This window comes from Rhinolophus sinicus, linkage group LG02 (genome assembly GCF_036562045.2).
Source record: "Rhinolophus sinicus isolate RSC01 linkage group LG02, ASM3656204v1, whole genome shotgun sequence".
Taxonomy (NCBI): Eukaryota; Metazoa; Chordata; class Mammalia; order Chiroptera; family Rhinolophidae; genus Rhinolophus; species Rhinolophus sinicus.
The window spans coordinates 7494301-7511608 of NC_133752.1; positions in this window are offsets into that span (position 1 = coordinate 7494301).

Below are 17308 nucleotides of genomic sequence, written 5' to 3' on the forward strand. Positions count from 1 at the left end.
TTAGTATTCTTGTCCCTTGTCCTCCTAGTGAATTCATTCATTTATCCACTCAATACATATTTTCTAAACACCTACTATATGTCAGGCCCGATGGAAGGCACAGGGAAAAGGATCTGAACAAAAGTTCCTCTCCCTGGATGTCACAGTGAGGAAGAAACTGATAATAATCACGTAAGTTAATAAATAAGCTGGATAATTACAGAATGTTGCATCTGCAATAAAGAGATGAAATGGGGTGATGGTAACAGGAGAAGCCTTCATTAATCAGTCTGGGACAAAAGTTCTCTCCAAAAAAGAAGTATTCGAGCTGAGACCTAAAGGAGGACGAGGAGCCAATAAGGCATGATGGGAAAGAGATTCTCAATGCAGAAGCCCTGAGATCAAAATAAAACCCAGATAGAAACTAAAATAGAGAAAAATTGTCCCAGAAACCTTCACACGTTCCAGTGAACACACACACATGGTCACACATGCATATACTTAACTGAGGTTCCTCAAGTGAGTAACTGCTGAATGGACCAGCTGACAGATGGGAAATCCTTGCACACAGCTATGACAAGGGGAAGTCTGTGGGAAAGGTGCTGTTATTTAGCTGGCCCACCCCTGCTGACTGAGTCCAAAGTTTCCCTTGGATTCATTCCCACCTGAACTTCCACCCTTATGAGCTAAAAGGGCCTTTAACATTCATGTTTTATACAAAGAAAGAGATGAGGATTAAGTAGCAGCTGCTCAGGGTTGGATGCAGAGAAGAAACACATATATGCTTGGTTGTAAAATGATTATATTTTAAAAAGAAACTTAAAACCCTCCATCCATGCTTCTCAGGGTTGTGATCCAGTTAAGGAGTGTTGGGTAAGCAAAGTTCTTTAAGGGAAATGGCAAGAGGACTGAGAAAGTATTCCACAAAGAAGGGTGCTGACTGAGGAGGTGGTAGACTCTTGCAACTGAGCACCCAGCCCACAAACACAGACCATGCTGACATGGAGGATTTCTTGTAGAAGTAGACCACAGCCTGATGGTCCAGGAAAATTTTTCCTGATGCTGGCACTCTCTGCATTAATTTATTTAATAAATAACTACTGAGTGCCTACAATGTGCCAGCTCCTTCTCCAAGCCAAAAGATACATGAGTGAACACATAAAGATCCCTTGTAGAATTATATTCTAATGGGAAGGAAGTCAGACAATAAGTAAATAAATGGGCAATATATAGACTGTGTCAAATGTTAGTAAGTGCTATGGAGGGAAACTAAAGCAGGAAAGGGAATTAAGAAGTGCTGAGAGGTTCTGCTTCCAGCCAAGATGGAGTAACAGGAACCAGATTTACCCTTCCACTTAAAACAACTAGGAAATCTGGACAAAATATATAAAACAATGGTTTTCAAGTCATTGGATATTAAGTGATGAATGACAGACAAGCGTGGGCTTCCTGCCTGGACAGTTTCCAGGCTCAGTTACAGGGAGGAGGAACACAGGTAGAGCCCAGCATCACTGCTTGATTTGAGAAGATGGAGCTGAGAGTCTGGGAAGACCAAGGCAGCTAGAGTTTTCAGGAAAGAGTACCAGAGAGGACAGAGCTGTTCAGAGAGGAAACTCTGGGGATCTTCAAAAGGTTCAACTCAAGTATTTAGCCGAGTACTGATCAGCACATGCACGTGAGGAAATGACTCAAGGCTGGGAAAAGAACATGTGGTGAAAGTGTGCCTGGAATGTTCAAGGTACAGCAAGAAGCCTGATGTGGCTAAGATGGTCCAGGAGAGAATAATAAGAGATGAAATCACAGAGGTAATGGGGTGGGGGCAGCTCAGGTAGGGACTTGTAAACCACTGGAAGGACTTTGGGTTTTGCTCCAAGTAAGACGGAGGACATGGGAGGGTTTTGAACAAAGAGGTGACATAATCTCTTATGTTTTAATTTGAAAGAATCACGCTAGAACTTTGTGAATAGACTTTAGGAGCAAGTGCAAAGGAGCATTCTGGAAGCCATTCTTATAATCCAGGCAGGAGCTCATGGTGGCCAGTACCATGGTACAGCCATGAAAGTGGTGAGAACATATCAGATTCTGAATGTATTTTGGAAGAACCAATGGGATTTGTTGATGGGTTTATTCCAGGAAGCAAGACGGTCTTTATATTAGGAAATCTTTCAAATAGACATGATTTCTATCTTATTCCTTTCTACTCATACAACAGATGTCACAGCTAACTTAGAACTTTCTGCAAGCAAAAGCAGACATCCTCTCTATTTTATATCTTCTTTTCATGGGACCAGAATGTAAAGATCTGAGACTCGGGCTGGGTTTGGGTATAGTGAAATAGAAATGATAGTTGCCTTTGCCTACTTCAGTCTGAAGCCATAGTAGCTTAGGAAAAATGGGTGTTCTATGTGCTCCAGTCTTGCCTTCTAGAGTTCTTTTCATTGGAATGTGATCTTATTTGTAATTATTCCTTAAGGACTTCATTAGGAAGGGTTACAAGAATTGGAGATAGGATTCAGTTATTCCTGATTCTTCTGATTGATCGCCATAGTTTTACTCCAGATCCATACATGATTTCCAACAGGATGTTATCAATATAATTCATCACGTCAATGAACCAATAGAGTAAAACCATATATCCATTTTAATAAATCCTTAAACAATTTCCAATAAAATTCAAAGTCCATTATTGTTTATTTTAAATCTTAGTAAAAGTGAATAGAAGACTATTTCTTTAACATGACAAAGAATGTTGGTCTTAAAATTAATTGACAGAATCATGCCTGACTGTGGTATATCAGATGATTTCCTATGAAAGTCAAGAGAGACAAGAAAAATAGATACCTCTACTTTATTTACCATTCTTGCGTAACTTCTGGATAATACAATAAGATTAAAAAAATAAGACTTATACATGTCTTATAAATAAAAAGCTTTATTTATTTTGAAAGTATATTATTGTATACCTAGAAAATGCACCAAAAAAATTTAATGAAAAACTTCTGAATTACTGAAATAGTTCAATAATGTGACTGGTTACAAATATGTACTTTAAAATAGTTCTTCCTATGTATTTAAAATAATAACGTTTTAATAAGATGTAATATAAGAAGATCCATTTACAGTAACAGAAATATTTTAAAATTTTAAAAGAAATTTGCTGGATTCATATCAATAATACGTATATCTATTTATAGAGTTTATATTGTATTGACATAATACAATGCACAAATTAACAGTTTGATCATGGAAGATTCAATGAAAAGGGGACGATATCAGAGACTGGTGGGTCAAGTGAGAAACCATTGATATATTCTAGGCAACACATGATAAGGCTCTGAACTAGGAGAGTAGCAATAGATATGGAAAAGAGGAGAAAGTCTGGCTGATATTTAAAAGCTAGAATTTGACAGAAAGTGGCAAACCATTAAATGAGAGGTCAGGGGACTCGTTCAGGATAATTCTTAGTCTTATGCAAACCACTGAGACTGACAGCCCAGGCAGAAGAGCAGGATCTAGCGAGGAAAAGGGATAATTATTGAGATGTGTTGTATTTGAGCTGCTGTGAGACATCAAAGTAAACATCCAGGTATCTTGATGTTTGATTGATTGACTTAGAACAGAAATTAGTTCATTTATTCTATTTAGTCAATGAGTATTTATTGAGATCTTGGCCAGAAATACAGACTTAATAGTCATCAGCCTACAGAATTTTAGGAATAAGGAGACGACCTGAAATCGGATGAGAAAATGGGGTAAAGTGCCAAACTGTAAGGGATCACCAACATTGGACATCAAGCAGAAAAGAAGGAACCATTAAAAAATATGAGAAGGAGTGACCCAAGAGGTAAAATGCAAACTCAGGTTGGCATGGTGCCCCAGACATTGGAGATGAGAATAAAGGGTACCTTATTAATTGTACCTAATGGCAGGGAGTGATTAGATACTATGAGACTTTGAAAGAGCCCCTTGGACTTCAAAATCAGAAAAATATTCGTGACATTTGCTTGATAAATGAGTTGAAAAATAAAAGAGAAATAAAGAGACAAGAAAGCAAAAGAATAAAACTTTGAGATTTGTCCATGAAGAGGAAGGGAAGTTATGAGGCTCTAATCATAGGTGTTAAGAGTGAAGAGAGGGTTTTTCATATGAGAATTATCCTCTCATAGTGATTTTAGTGGAATTCTCATCCAAAGATCAAGGGAGATTTCCTTCTCTTTGCCATATACATGTATGCCATATATATGGTGCCAAAAAAATGCATACACATTTTAAGAAAGGAAAACTGTATTAAAATTGTAATACTCTATATATATTGATAACAAAAGATGAATACAAGTCACATGATTTCTGCAATTACAAGAGGTGCTCAAAGTGGTTTCCATCAGCGTCCAGACACTTCTGATTATCATGAACTACTGCTTGAGCAACATTGACCAAAGTGTCCACTTGTACACATTTTTTTGGCACCCTTGGTATGTATATGTTTTAAATAAGGCAACAAGCAAATTATTCAGAACTCACAGAGGCAGACATAAGTTATATTGGGTTAATCAAGAAAGAAAAATGTCCCTTTATTTTCCATTCACAATAACATTAATAGCCAAAAGTTGCCCACAATGGTTTCTCAGATTAAAGTAAACGTGTCCTGTTACGATACGTGGGCTACAAGTAACAGAACACACCAATTCCACTTATTTAAATCAAGACTATGTGTTATTATCTCACATAAAGGAAGCCCAGAAGTGGGGGCATTCTGGGGTTAGTTAATTCAGGCAATTAAAAATGTCAAGTTTTACTGGAGCAAGAACCTGGTTTGGGGGAACAGCTGAGACTGGGCGTTTCCTGTGCTGTCTGTCTGTGCCTGGGGAAGTAAGTTTCATTCACAGTGAACTTTAGCAAACTGATTGGCTGTCACACCCACACTATGCCCTCAACAACTTCGCCAGGAAGGGAGATGATCTGTGAACATCTTTCCTGACTCTTGCCTCTACCTCTCAATCGGTTTCTACTTTGGTCAGGGAAGAAGGATATTATTTGTTGGACCTTCTGGAATTCCAGCAGCAATGATGAACATGCAACGAGGTAAAATTCTAACAAAATAACTAAGATTTTACTTTCCTGAATCAGTGGCTTGCATTCTCACAGAAGGTGATCAGTAGTGAACAGAATTCCCAAATGAATTTTTATTGATTTGTAGCCTAGATAACAGTCTTGAAAGCCAAGGCTTGTGAATACAGGATCAAAATTTGACAGAGAAAAGTTTTGTTTTAGTTCCAAAAGTTTAGCTTGGGACATCAAAAGCCCCAAAGGATTCTGTACATAAAATTAATACTATACGCCAGTGTTTTCAAACTGCAGGGTGTGATACATTAGTGGATTGTGAAATCCACGTCATAGACTGCAAGTAGATTTTTTAAATGAGACTACAATAGAAGAAAATATCAGTGTGTTACATATACAAGGATAACTATTATTTCTTCAATTTTTCATTTTGCGTGTGTGTGTGTGTGTGTGTGTGTGTGTGTGGCCTCAGCGTAAAATGTATTTCTTACTGTCAGCTGTGTCAAAGACTAGACAGACACTGCATAAGTAATAAATTTGGGAGACATTGAGGAAGAGTCTGATTGGCCAGCCTCTCAACAAACTACATCAATGAGTTCCAACTAGGAAAATGTGTCAGATCAGAGGTGACAAGAGTCATGAAAGAATTTAGAAAATGGAAGAACTGCAATAAGAATGCAGCCCCAGGCTGAGTCACACAGCCTGCATTGGACATTTGGGAGAAGGGAGGGAGCACATTCCCAGGAAGAGGAGCAGTAAATGAGAAGGTGAGAAGGTGGGAAAATCTAACAGACATTCATTCAGATAATAAGGAAGACATACATCGGGCTGAAACCAGCCTAGGCTGAATAATGGAGAGCGGAGATCCAGGGGGAAGTTCATACGCACATAGTAGGAAGGTTATTTTTGAAGGTCAGTGGAGTGTCATGCAATATTTTTGCTCTAATGAGTGACGTGAAGATAACACCATGGCCTGGAGGAAAACGGAACCAAAGGCAAGAGGAATTTTTAGAAGTCTCACAAGGGAACAGACAAGATTTGTAGCAGAAGCCATAAAAATAACAATTATGACACATCGAGGGTGAAAGACTTGAAAGCTCTTGGGAGTGGGCTACAAGGAAAGGACCAGAGAAGAGTGTGAAGATAAAAGTCTCCATCACTTGTTAGTGATACATCTGATACGGGCTTAATATCCAAAATTTGTAAAAAATGCATTCAACTCAACACCAAAAAAAAAAAAAAAAACAACCCAATTGAAAAATGGGCAGAGGACATGAAGAGACATTTTTCTAAAGAGGACATACAGATGGCAAACAGACATACGAAAAAATGCTCACCCTCACTAACCATCAGAGAAATGCAAATAAAAACCATGATGAGATACCACCTCACCCCAGTCAAAATGGCCATCATCAATAAATCAACAAACAACAAGTGCTGACGAGGATGTGGAGAAAAGAGAACCCTCATGCGCTGCTGATGGGATTGCAGATTGGTGCAGCCACTGTGGAAAACAGTATGGAGGTGCCTCAAAAAACTGGAAATGGAACTACCTTATGACCCAGCAATTCTACTGTAAGGTATCTGTGTAAAAACACTAATCCAAAACACTAAACTCAGATGTTTACTGCAGCACTATTCACAATAGCCAAGACATGGAAACAACTGAAATGCCCATCGGTAGACGACTGGATTAAGAAACTGTGGTACATTTATACAATGGAGTATGACACAGCCATAAAGAAGAATGAAATCTTACCATTTGCATTGACATGGATGGACCTAGAGAACATTATGCTAAGTGAAATAAGTCAGTCAGAGAAAGACAAATACCATATGATCTCACTTATATGTGGAATCTAAAGAAAAGAATAAAGGAATGAACAAATCAGAAAAAAAAAGTCTCCATCTCTTGGACCCTGCAAATAAGTCTACTTGTTATTGTCGCTGAGATAATTAGTGCTGTTAATATCATCGGTCAGTGTTTTACACCTGCGTTACACCTCAAAGTGTTTTCACATCCACGAGGCCTTTGATTTTCATAATCATTTTAAGAGGCAAAGAAGGTATATACCACTATGTCGATTTTAAAGATGGGGAAACTGTACCCCAAAGAGTTTATCTGACTTCCCAAGGTCACATAGTTAGTGATGGGACTAGATCTTCCCACTCTTAGCCCAGGCTTCTTTCCCTCTATGACAGTCCACATCGTGTATTGCCATTCTCTAAGAATGACTCATCAATTTGTTAATTAAAATTGTTCCAAGAATTAAATTGGCTCAATATCTCAGGGAGAAGGCCCATTAGAAGGGTCACTGTGGCTTGGTGTAAGTTTATTTAATAAATATTTTTCTTATTTGGAGGTTTTAATTTTAAGTATGTGGTTTACTCTTTTTGTATGATTATTTGCTCAAAAAAATTTTTAGTCAGCAACACACCTCATAAAAATTTAATGTGTTTCAGAGGTCTTTTTACAATTTAAAAAAGCACAAATCAGGCATTCTTGCATTTTGAATGTGGCGCCTCTGTAATTGGGCGCTCTCTGAGGAAGGGCCTTCCAAACCCCGTTGTGAAATCACTCTTTTTAAAGAAAACAACCCTCGAATGGAGGCTTGTCTCAGACCATTCCTCCACTCACCAAGAGCCCGAACATCAACCACTCAGAAGTGTCACGATTTTCCCAGTCACCTGCATGTTCCTTTGTTGAATCTTTAAAAGACCCTGCTCTCGAGTGTGCCTTTGGCTTTCAGGGCCATAGAGCAGGAAGACAGTGACTCAGATAGCCCTGGGTTTCAACTGCAGCTCGGGCACTGCTTAGACTGGTAACCTGAACAAGTTGCGTCAAGTCTCTGAGCATCTTTCTCTCACCTGTTCCAGAAAGTGGTGGTTTCACGGCATGGGGTTAGTATTGCATGGATGTAAGATAGCAGACTTGAGAACACTGAGCCTGAAGTGAGTCCTCATTGAATATTTATTACCCAAGAGCCTCTGAAAGACAAGGTTTGCCAAGAGAGTAATCACTGGGTTCATACTTCACTTCCCCGAGAATTAGCACTTAGCCCTCCAGCCGTGCTCTGTCACCAGGCCCTGAGATTTATGCCCATGGGGCCTTACCTGGTCGAGTGCTACAACCAACTGCTTTGAGCAATGAGCTGGTAATATTTATTCAAAGTTGGAGAGCAATAGCCCTGATGGCTTCAATTCCTTCACTCAAAAAAAAAATGTATTGAGCACTTACTATGTGCCAGCCATCATTCTGGGCACTGAGGATACAGAAATAATGATGATGGACAAGATTTTTGTTCTGCTAGGGCTTACCTTCTATTGAGGAACACGGAATGGGTAGATGAGCAAATAGACAAGAAGCAATACCAGGTAGAGATTGCTGTAATACAGAACGTTAAAACAGGGTATTGTGACAGAGTGTTGGGAGCTATGTTACACAGGCTGATCAAAGGAGGCCTTTCTGAAGAAGTAACGATCTAGCTGAGAATTAGCTGGTGAAAAGGTCTTGCCCACGTAAAACTCCAGATGAAAAGCAAAGGCTCTAACATGGAAATGAGCTGGGGGTTCTCATGGAATGGAAAGCCACCCATGTGGCTGCCCTGAGAGTATAGCTGAGTCTTAGGAGGAGGAGACGTTGACTGGAGATTGGTGTGAGGAAGGAACAAACCAGATCATGCAGTTCCTGTAGGTCGGGAGAAAAAGGCGGGATTTTGTTCTAAAAGGAACTCGGTCCATTAGAGGATACTAAACTGAAAAGTGTCATGACTTTTTTTTTTTTTTCAGTGTTTCCTCAGTCTGCTCCTTGGAGGGCAAGGACAGAAATTGGACATCTCTTTGAAGGTATTATAGAGGTCCAGAAAAAGGTGATTGGACTTTGAAGGTCATGGTGGAGATAGAGAGAACTGAGCACATTCAGGGTGTATTTTGGAAGGTAAATTGACAAGATCGGAGTGGGGGTAAGGGAGGTAGTGAAGACAGAAACCAAGACTAACCTGAGAATGGTTTGGTCAAGAGGGTGAATTGTGGTGTTTTTCACCGAGAAAAGGAAGATGGGGAAGGAATGGATGGAGAGGACAGGGAGAAATTTAAATGTTCTCTGTTGGATTTATTAAAAGACTGGGTCTCAGGGCAGGAGTCAGGACTAGATCTATGTATGCAGGAGCCCTCGTCTTTCTAACCCCAGAGCTGAGTGCCGTGAGCACAGCCCAAGTACCTCAGTAACTTATATTCATGAGATGGGGAGAAAAGCACACAACCCTGAAATTTCAGATCTGTTGCTGCATCTACAAGCCACTTCATTTTCCTACCCTATAAAATTGGGGGGAAAAGACTTACTTTGCCTATTCAAGGGAATGTTGTATCAAAATTAGATATGTATATAAAAGTAGTTGGAAACTCTAAGCCACTGGGCAAACATAAGTTTTCTGGAAGGGATTATGATCTCATGTCAGAAGGTAATAAGCTTTAAGAGGATAGGGCCTCGGTCTCCCGCACCTAAAATGAGGGTGCTCAATAAATATATGTTAAATAAATGGATGAATAATAACAGATTCTTATAGAGTGAAGGGCTAGAGGTCATCAACACTAAGGATCCCCATAACATTATGATACGATTAGTTGGATACCCATCTGCCTACTCCATAGTCCAAGAACCTATCAGTCATCTTTATAGGCCCACTAAAGCCCAGCACCCAGTAGGTGTGCAATGCAGGCCTAATGAATTGAATTCTCCACCAACCAGACTGTGAACCAGCAGTAGCCAACGCCAAGCACCGTGCCTCACCAGACACCACATCTGTCGATGGCCTTGGCCACCTCCCGCTTCTTGGGGCCTGCCACCTTGCCTGGCACTCGTGCAGAGCAAATGCGCCCAAGAGAAAAGGGAAACAGGAAGCCATGGGATCAACAGGGAGACTCAGACGAAGTGCCAGCTTCACTCGCAAAGTCAAGTGGGGAAGTGGGGATAAAAACAGCCCACCTCTTAGGTCTGACGTATTCATTAACACGTGGCCAGTGCTTGGGCAGAGTATTTTCTCAAAAGACATCCATTGCATAAATGAACAAATAAATTCATGAATACATATTAAAATACACTTGGAAAGATTATAAAGCAGAATGCACATTTTTTAAATTATAAACAGGATTCTTCAGAAGAATTTGAAGTTTGAAGTAGATCATGCCATGTTATGCCCCCTAGACTCCAGTGGGTGGAGGGTGCTAAAGTAGTGTCTGCACTCTGACTGGCATAAAGTGTCTGCAAGGGAATAGAAAACGGAAGCTCCAAATACAAGTGCTGCCTGCAGGCTGCTGTCAGCTCATAGTCTCTCCAAACACCATCTCCAGCCCCTCTGAACAGGCCTTTAGGGGAGTCACCCTCCAAAATGTAAGCTCTGTAACTCAGCACATAACATGATGAGAAAAAAATGGGTCATGCCCCAGGGCCCACGTATAGTCTACTTGTCTGGAGCTTCACACATTTTGGAACATATTTCCTCATCTTAATATGGAAAACTTTCTCCTAAGTGCTATTATGTTATTATAATTCTATTGGAAAATTCCTTACGTCTTAGAGATGCATGCTGGGATATTTAGGGGTGAAGTGTCATGACGTCTATACTTAAAAATAATTAAGCATGAAGAAAAAGAAAGTAAAAGTGAAAAAATGATAACTATTGCTAGTCTGGATGAGCAAAATATGGATGTGTATTACATTATTTCTAGTTTTCTATATATTTGAAAATGTTTCATGGTAAAAGTAGAAATAAATCAAAACATAAAAAAGGAATATCTATCTGGTAAGATTACTTAAAAGGATTAAATGAGATACTTATTGCAAACGCATAGTTGATGTTTGTTAACTATTAATTCCACTAACTCATGAGCTCACACACAGACACACACTCTTAGCACCTTCTCCTTTGAAAACGTTGAGAAATTCTTACTTTGGGGCAACTCGATAAATCATATACTCTAATCCTGTTTCAAAACTTTGTATGGTAGTTTTGCATCCAAGATCTCTTAGGCACCAAGACCACGATATTCCCAATGATGGGTGATCCAAGTGTTTTCTATTGACCAATTCCTTCTGGGAAGAGGGGTGAAGCAGAGATAAGAGCAGTACCTTTGAGTTAGAGAGATGTGGGTGCAGCCCCACTCCCACAGGGAATAAAAGCATTCATTTGGCCCCTGACCAGCTTGGTGGAGCCTCAGTTTTCTTAGCTGCATGACAATGGGGCCAATGTTACAGCACAGGAAAAATGAGCAGAGAGCCTTTGGGGTGGCTTCTTAAAGAATTTGGATTTAGGCAGTGGGTGACTATTGTACACATTAATCTTCAGTTAGTATCAATTATTTTGCTCTCTTTTTTTATTGGCTTTCCTTTAATTAACATGGACTATGCTTTAGGGAGAAAATGGGAAATGACAAGAAAAGCGTATTTCACCCAACAAGCCTTTTCAGAAGTTGTCCTCAAAGTGGCATTAATTTCAGCCGAAACCGACATCAAGCCTGCCGGATAGGACAGGTCTTAGGTCCTCATTTTACTGTCGGGGAAACTGAGTCACCAGCTGGACAGAAAGTGGGAGAACCAAGGCCATGCGCTGGGTAGTGGGTGTGGACCACAATGCAGCAGTTGTTCTTATCCGAACAAAACGTGCTTGTTGCAGACAGGAGAACAGACCGGACAGAGGAAGATTGCATCTCCTTCTCACTCCTCAGCCTGGAAGTGGCAAAGAGAACATCCAACGGTGCAGACTTGAGCTGGTGACATTCTGAATACACAGAGCAGCGGGTTAATTGAGACAGGACATCAAGGACCAGCAGTTCTCTGAAGGCCTGGAGCAGAGCAGTTTGTGAGTGCTCTGAAACAGGATGGCAATAATAAGGCCCAGGACGAGGGGACTGGCACGCAGATGCTGCTTCTCAGAGGGGCATTCCTTATTGTTGCCTGTGGGGCAGGAGGTGCCCGCATATATGGCCCCAAGGAGAGTGGGGGCGGGGATGATGTCCTCCTGGGAATTGGATGTGCCCAATTCACATCCCAGCGCTGCTTTCTGTAGAGCCAGTGTGCCTCTGAAGGAAGATGTGTATTCTGACAGCCCCTGTGTGCTGAGCGCATAAAGGATCCCAGGCCCACTGGAGAGGCTGCCACTAGAACTGTCAAGGTTTGACAGGACCCCAAGAAATGTCCTTGTCCCAGAAACTGCAGAGGAGCCCAGGTAGGTGACACATACTTTTGTATGTGTACCCCGGCCCCCAGGTCTGACCCTCACAGAGCCACCCATTCATTCATTCACTCACTCACTCATTCACTCATCCTCACCACAAATATATACTGAGCAATACTCCCTGCCAGATACCATGGTAGGCCCTGGGGAATTCAAACACTGCAGCTGATCCCCACTCAGTCATTTGTTCCTTCGCTCATTCATCCATTTGGCAGACATGCCTGAGCAGCTCTAAACACTAAGTTCTGGAATTGCAGCAGTGAACAAGGCAGACGTCATCCCTGAGCTCACTGATGGTCTAATAGTTAGAGGGCATTCTTGGGGTCAATGGGCCTTGGGATGAAGCCCTTGGACAGGAAGCTTGGCCTCTCCGAGCCTCAGTTTCTTCATCTGTAAAATGGGCATTATCCTATACCTCACATGGGGATGCTGTGAGTTTCCAAAGTAAGATGTGAAAGCTCCACTCCAGTCCTCACAGGTTAGCAAGGATTCTTGGGGAGGGGGGTGATTTGTAATTTCCCCCAGAGCTATTTACCTACAGACAAAGAAGGCACCAAAAAGCTGTATTGAGTTACTTACTTATAAATGGGGGAAAGGGGAATTTCATAAAGAGACCACTGTGAATGCAGTGACTTATTGAGTGTAGAAGACTGTTAGGGCAGGGCAGAAATCATTTCCACTTGCATTTGAAGAGCATGTTGTGGTTTACAAAGGCGTTTTTGTAATACATGGAGCACCTCGACCAGAGCTAGCCTTGCTCAGGTGGGCCTGTCAGTGTGCGGAGGCTGCTTACCTGGTCTGCCCACCCTGGAGGTGAGACACCGAGCTCCAGTATTCGGCTAAGATCTTTATACCTGACCGAATTTGAGAAGACATTGAGAATAACTGGATCCAGACAACGGGAAGAAGAACTATACGCAGACCTCTACACATGGTATATAAACCAATGCATATGCTACAGACCCTGTCCATGAGTCTTCAGACTTTCTCAGACAAACAAAACTGGCTCATCAGTAATACAGGGGTTCCCCCTTATCCACGGTTTCACTTTCCACAGGTTCAGGAACCTGTGGTCAACCATGGTCCGAAAATTCCAGAAATACACAATTCATAAGTTTTTAATTGCGCACTGTTCTGAGTAGCGTGATGAAATCTCGAGAAAGCCAGCTCTGTCCTCCCTGGACATGAACCTCCCTTTGTCCAGCGTCTCCACGCTGTACACACTCGCGCCCGTTAGTCACTTAGGAGCCATCCAGGTTATCACATCAACTGTCACGGTGTTGCAGTGCTTGTGCCCTTGTCACCCTCATTTAACTAAATAAAGGCGCCAAAGTACAAGAGTAGTGATGCTGGAAATTCTGATATGCCAAAGAGAAGCCATAAAGTGTATTATGTACAGGAAAAAAAACATAATATATATAAAGTTTGGGACTATCCACAGTTTCAGGATGGGATGTCACAAGGGAAAAGTTCATTAAAATCAGCCAGGGGAAGGGATAGGGGGAAAAGTTCATTAAAATCTGCCAGTGAAAGTATTTAACAAAGTCTCTTTACACTTATCCCGCAAGCGGGGAGTCACAGCAGGATAGAGTAGGGTTGCCATTAGCTCCCTCTCTCTCATTGGATCCTCTGGTGCCTGGACCATTTTTGCCACCATGATACTCCATCTCTAGTCTTCTCCTTGTCCCATGACAATCTGAGTTTAACCCAATCTGCATAGGAACAGACATTTCCTCACTCTGGGATAGAAATGCCTAATTGATAAGAATTCCTAGTTTCTTCATCTACAATTAATTTTTTGACTGTAATTTTGTGGTTCTCACTGTTGCTTTCCTAACAGCTATAGTGCAGCCCCCTGTAATGCCAACACTTGGGGACAACCATTATCTTCCAATAGACACACTACAAAGGTGCTGCTGCAGGAGTCTGTAACCGGAGGGTGACTTCTCTCTGTCCCTCTGGTGTAGCAGTGGGAGGCATAATATGGATAGCGCTGATTTTCACCACGAGTAGAAAATTCTGCCTCACTAGGCATACATCAACAACTATGTTATGTCCTGCACTGGAGAGGGAGAGAGAGAGAGAGAGAGAGAGAGAGAGAGAGAGAGAGTTTCTGTGCCTGAAGTCGCCTGTGGCTTTCTTCCTTGTTGGCCATTTCAGCTCACTCATGTGTCAACTACCACTCCACAGCCAATACCACACTTGAGCCTCAAGATAACACTGTGTCATGGCCAGAACACATAGAACCATATCAGGTGAAAGAAAGAAAGGAAGGAAGGAAAGAAAGAAAAGGAGGAAGAGGAAGAGAAAGGAAAGAAGAAAGAAAGAAAAACAGAACTGGGTCTCATCCTTCGATCTCATCTAGTTTCAAGCTTTCTGAGAGCCTGCAGTCAGTCACTTAGTCTCTTTTTGATAGGCTGTCATAAAGCCTCTCTGACCCTCAGTCTCTTCATCTGTACATAACCCAGATGCTTCCTGTTCTTCACCCATGCTTTGCTGCTTCTGCTCTGACTTTGGCTACAATTCAATGTAGAAATTGGCTTCTGTGCCAGATTCCACAAGAAATCCAATCACAGAAAGAAGTTCATGACTTTTCAGTGACTGTATCTGAAGATTGGTGGAGTCCTGGGAAGAAAGTCGGATCATGCAATACACAGCAGCATTGCATTAAAGGGCCCACATTCTCCAAAGTTTCCATTGAGGGTTCCCTCTCTCAGTGTTTCCCTTCCCCCAGGCAACCTGACAGGACCCCCCCACCTGTAAGAGACAGGGTCTCCTCCTTTCCTCCTGAGAGCATCTCTGGTCCAGCCATCTTTCCCAGGCCTCATCAAAATGTTCCCCCAAACAAAGACAGTCCCTTCCACAGAGGAGAGTTGAAGAAACAAGACTCTTCTCCTCCACAAGAAGAATGGGAAGGCTAATAATATGTCCCTCCCTACCCCAGGTTCTGATGACGACCACATGAAGGGGAGGGTGTAAGCATTCTTTGAAGAATGTAAAGTATTAATCAAATCTAAGTGGTTATCAGAATGGTAATAGCAGAAATGTGACATTAAAGATGAGAGGACTAGTCCAGTATTTGACACATTTTCAGCTACAGTGAACAATAAGAAATATATTTGACATCTAGACCTAATGCGAGCATGCGCATACACACAACACACACACACACAATGAACCAAAGGTTTCACAAAGCAATATCTACCTTTGTGTGTGGTATACTGTAAGTTTTTACTCTCTTGCCTTCTGTTACATTTCCAAATGGTAGTCGTGGCCTACGAAATTCCTTTCAAAACCCACAAATGAGTCACCGGACTTACTTAGAAGAACCGTAATGTATTCCTCCTCTCATTCTTTAAAGAAGAAGAAAACAAGGCCCACTCATTTTTTTTAAACGAACATCTACTGCCAATCTTCCCACTCATACAAGGTGTTGAACTTGAGGTGAGTTTACAGTGCCCCTGTGGACTCCATCGTCTAGCAAAGTGGTGTGAAGAGGGAAGTCTGGGCAATGACTGGCCCAAGTTCACACCATTCCAGGGAAAGGACTAAAATTAATACTACACGTGTTGTTGTTTTTTGCTTTTGTTTTTTTAGTTACTTTCCTATAGTTTTTAAAAAGAGCAAAACTTTTATTGTAATTGTATTTTTAAATGTTTCCATTTGCAAACACAGTTAACAAAAATAAAACTTTCTTATAAATATTCATAACTTTTGCTCTGTGCATATAAATCTGCCAGGGCCTGAAGTCAAAGCAAACCCACATAAGAAGGAAGGTTTGGCCTTCAGGAGCCAAAGAATACACATTTCGAGGGGTTTTTTTATAGAGTTTTATCACTTAAAATGCTCTTCCAGATAACTTTGTTTATGTTATTTCAGTCTCCTACAATCCCCTGTGTCACTGCTCCTATTTTATGGGTAGGAAGCTGAGGCGCAGGCAGTGACTCAGCCAGGGTCACAAGCAGCAAGAATAATAAATCCTGAATGGGTTGTGATGGGAAATAGGAGGCAGCAGAGGTTAGGACTGGGTGAGAGGAGGCCTGGGTTTCTCTTGAGGCAACCGTTATGGAATGCTACAATCCCTTATAAATTTGAAAAATTTCAAGTCATTGTAAAACTCATTGCTACTTTTCAATATATCATAAATGGTCCTCCTAAACTTCGCTTTATCATTAATTTCCAGGCATGGACTTCGATTCCAGGGGTAGATGCCAGAAATCAGTGCTCCCAGGCCACTCCCAACGTCAAGTCTCAATGTCAGATCCCCACGAAATGAGGCAAAAGTTCATTGTCTCCACACCCCTCCTCCCAGTGTGGCACTGACTCATATTCTCCACTCCCAGAGTGGGTTTCCTTCTCCAAACTGTTTATTTATTTCCAGAAATTCTCACAAGGCTAATGACAACAAAAAACTGACATTTGTCTAAAAGAGCTCAGACTCAGAGAAAATGCAAAGCCCCTGAAGGGACAGTTGTGTGAATTTGAGAGAGGGGATTTTAAACCCTAGTTGCAAATCAGAGCAGAGGTCATTGTGAGAACCAGACAGGAGACAAGTTCAACTGCAGTTGAGCTACACAAGGCCTAGATCCTTGCAGAAAAAAATATAAATAAATAGAACATGTACTTCAATATGTTAGACTTACAGAAGAATTCTCTCTTTTTAAATTTCCTTTGTCAGTCATTCACACACACACACACACACACACACACACACACACACACTCACATACATACACACAAAAAGTACAAACAGAATTTGAGATGCACTTCATCAGGAATAGGTTATAAGTTTATAAGGTAGTTTATAAAGTCTGTCTCAAGCCCATTAACCTCTTAATTGCATTTTTGTAGAGGTAGCTCCAAAATTTAGTATTAAAATATTAAATGCAAGATTATATTCATTTTTAAAATGCCCACCATATTTAGGGAGAGAAGGCTGAAAAAGTAGACAGAAGTCAAATCAAAACAAAAACAAAAACATTTTATGTGTTATGGTCAGCAAATTATCCTGCAGGAAACAAGCAGTCATTGAATCA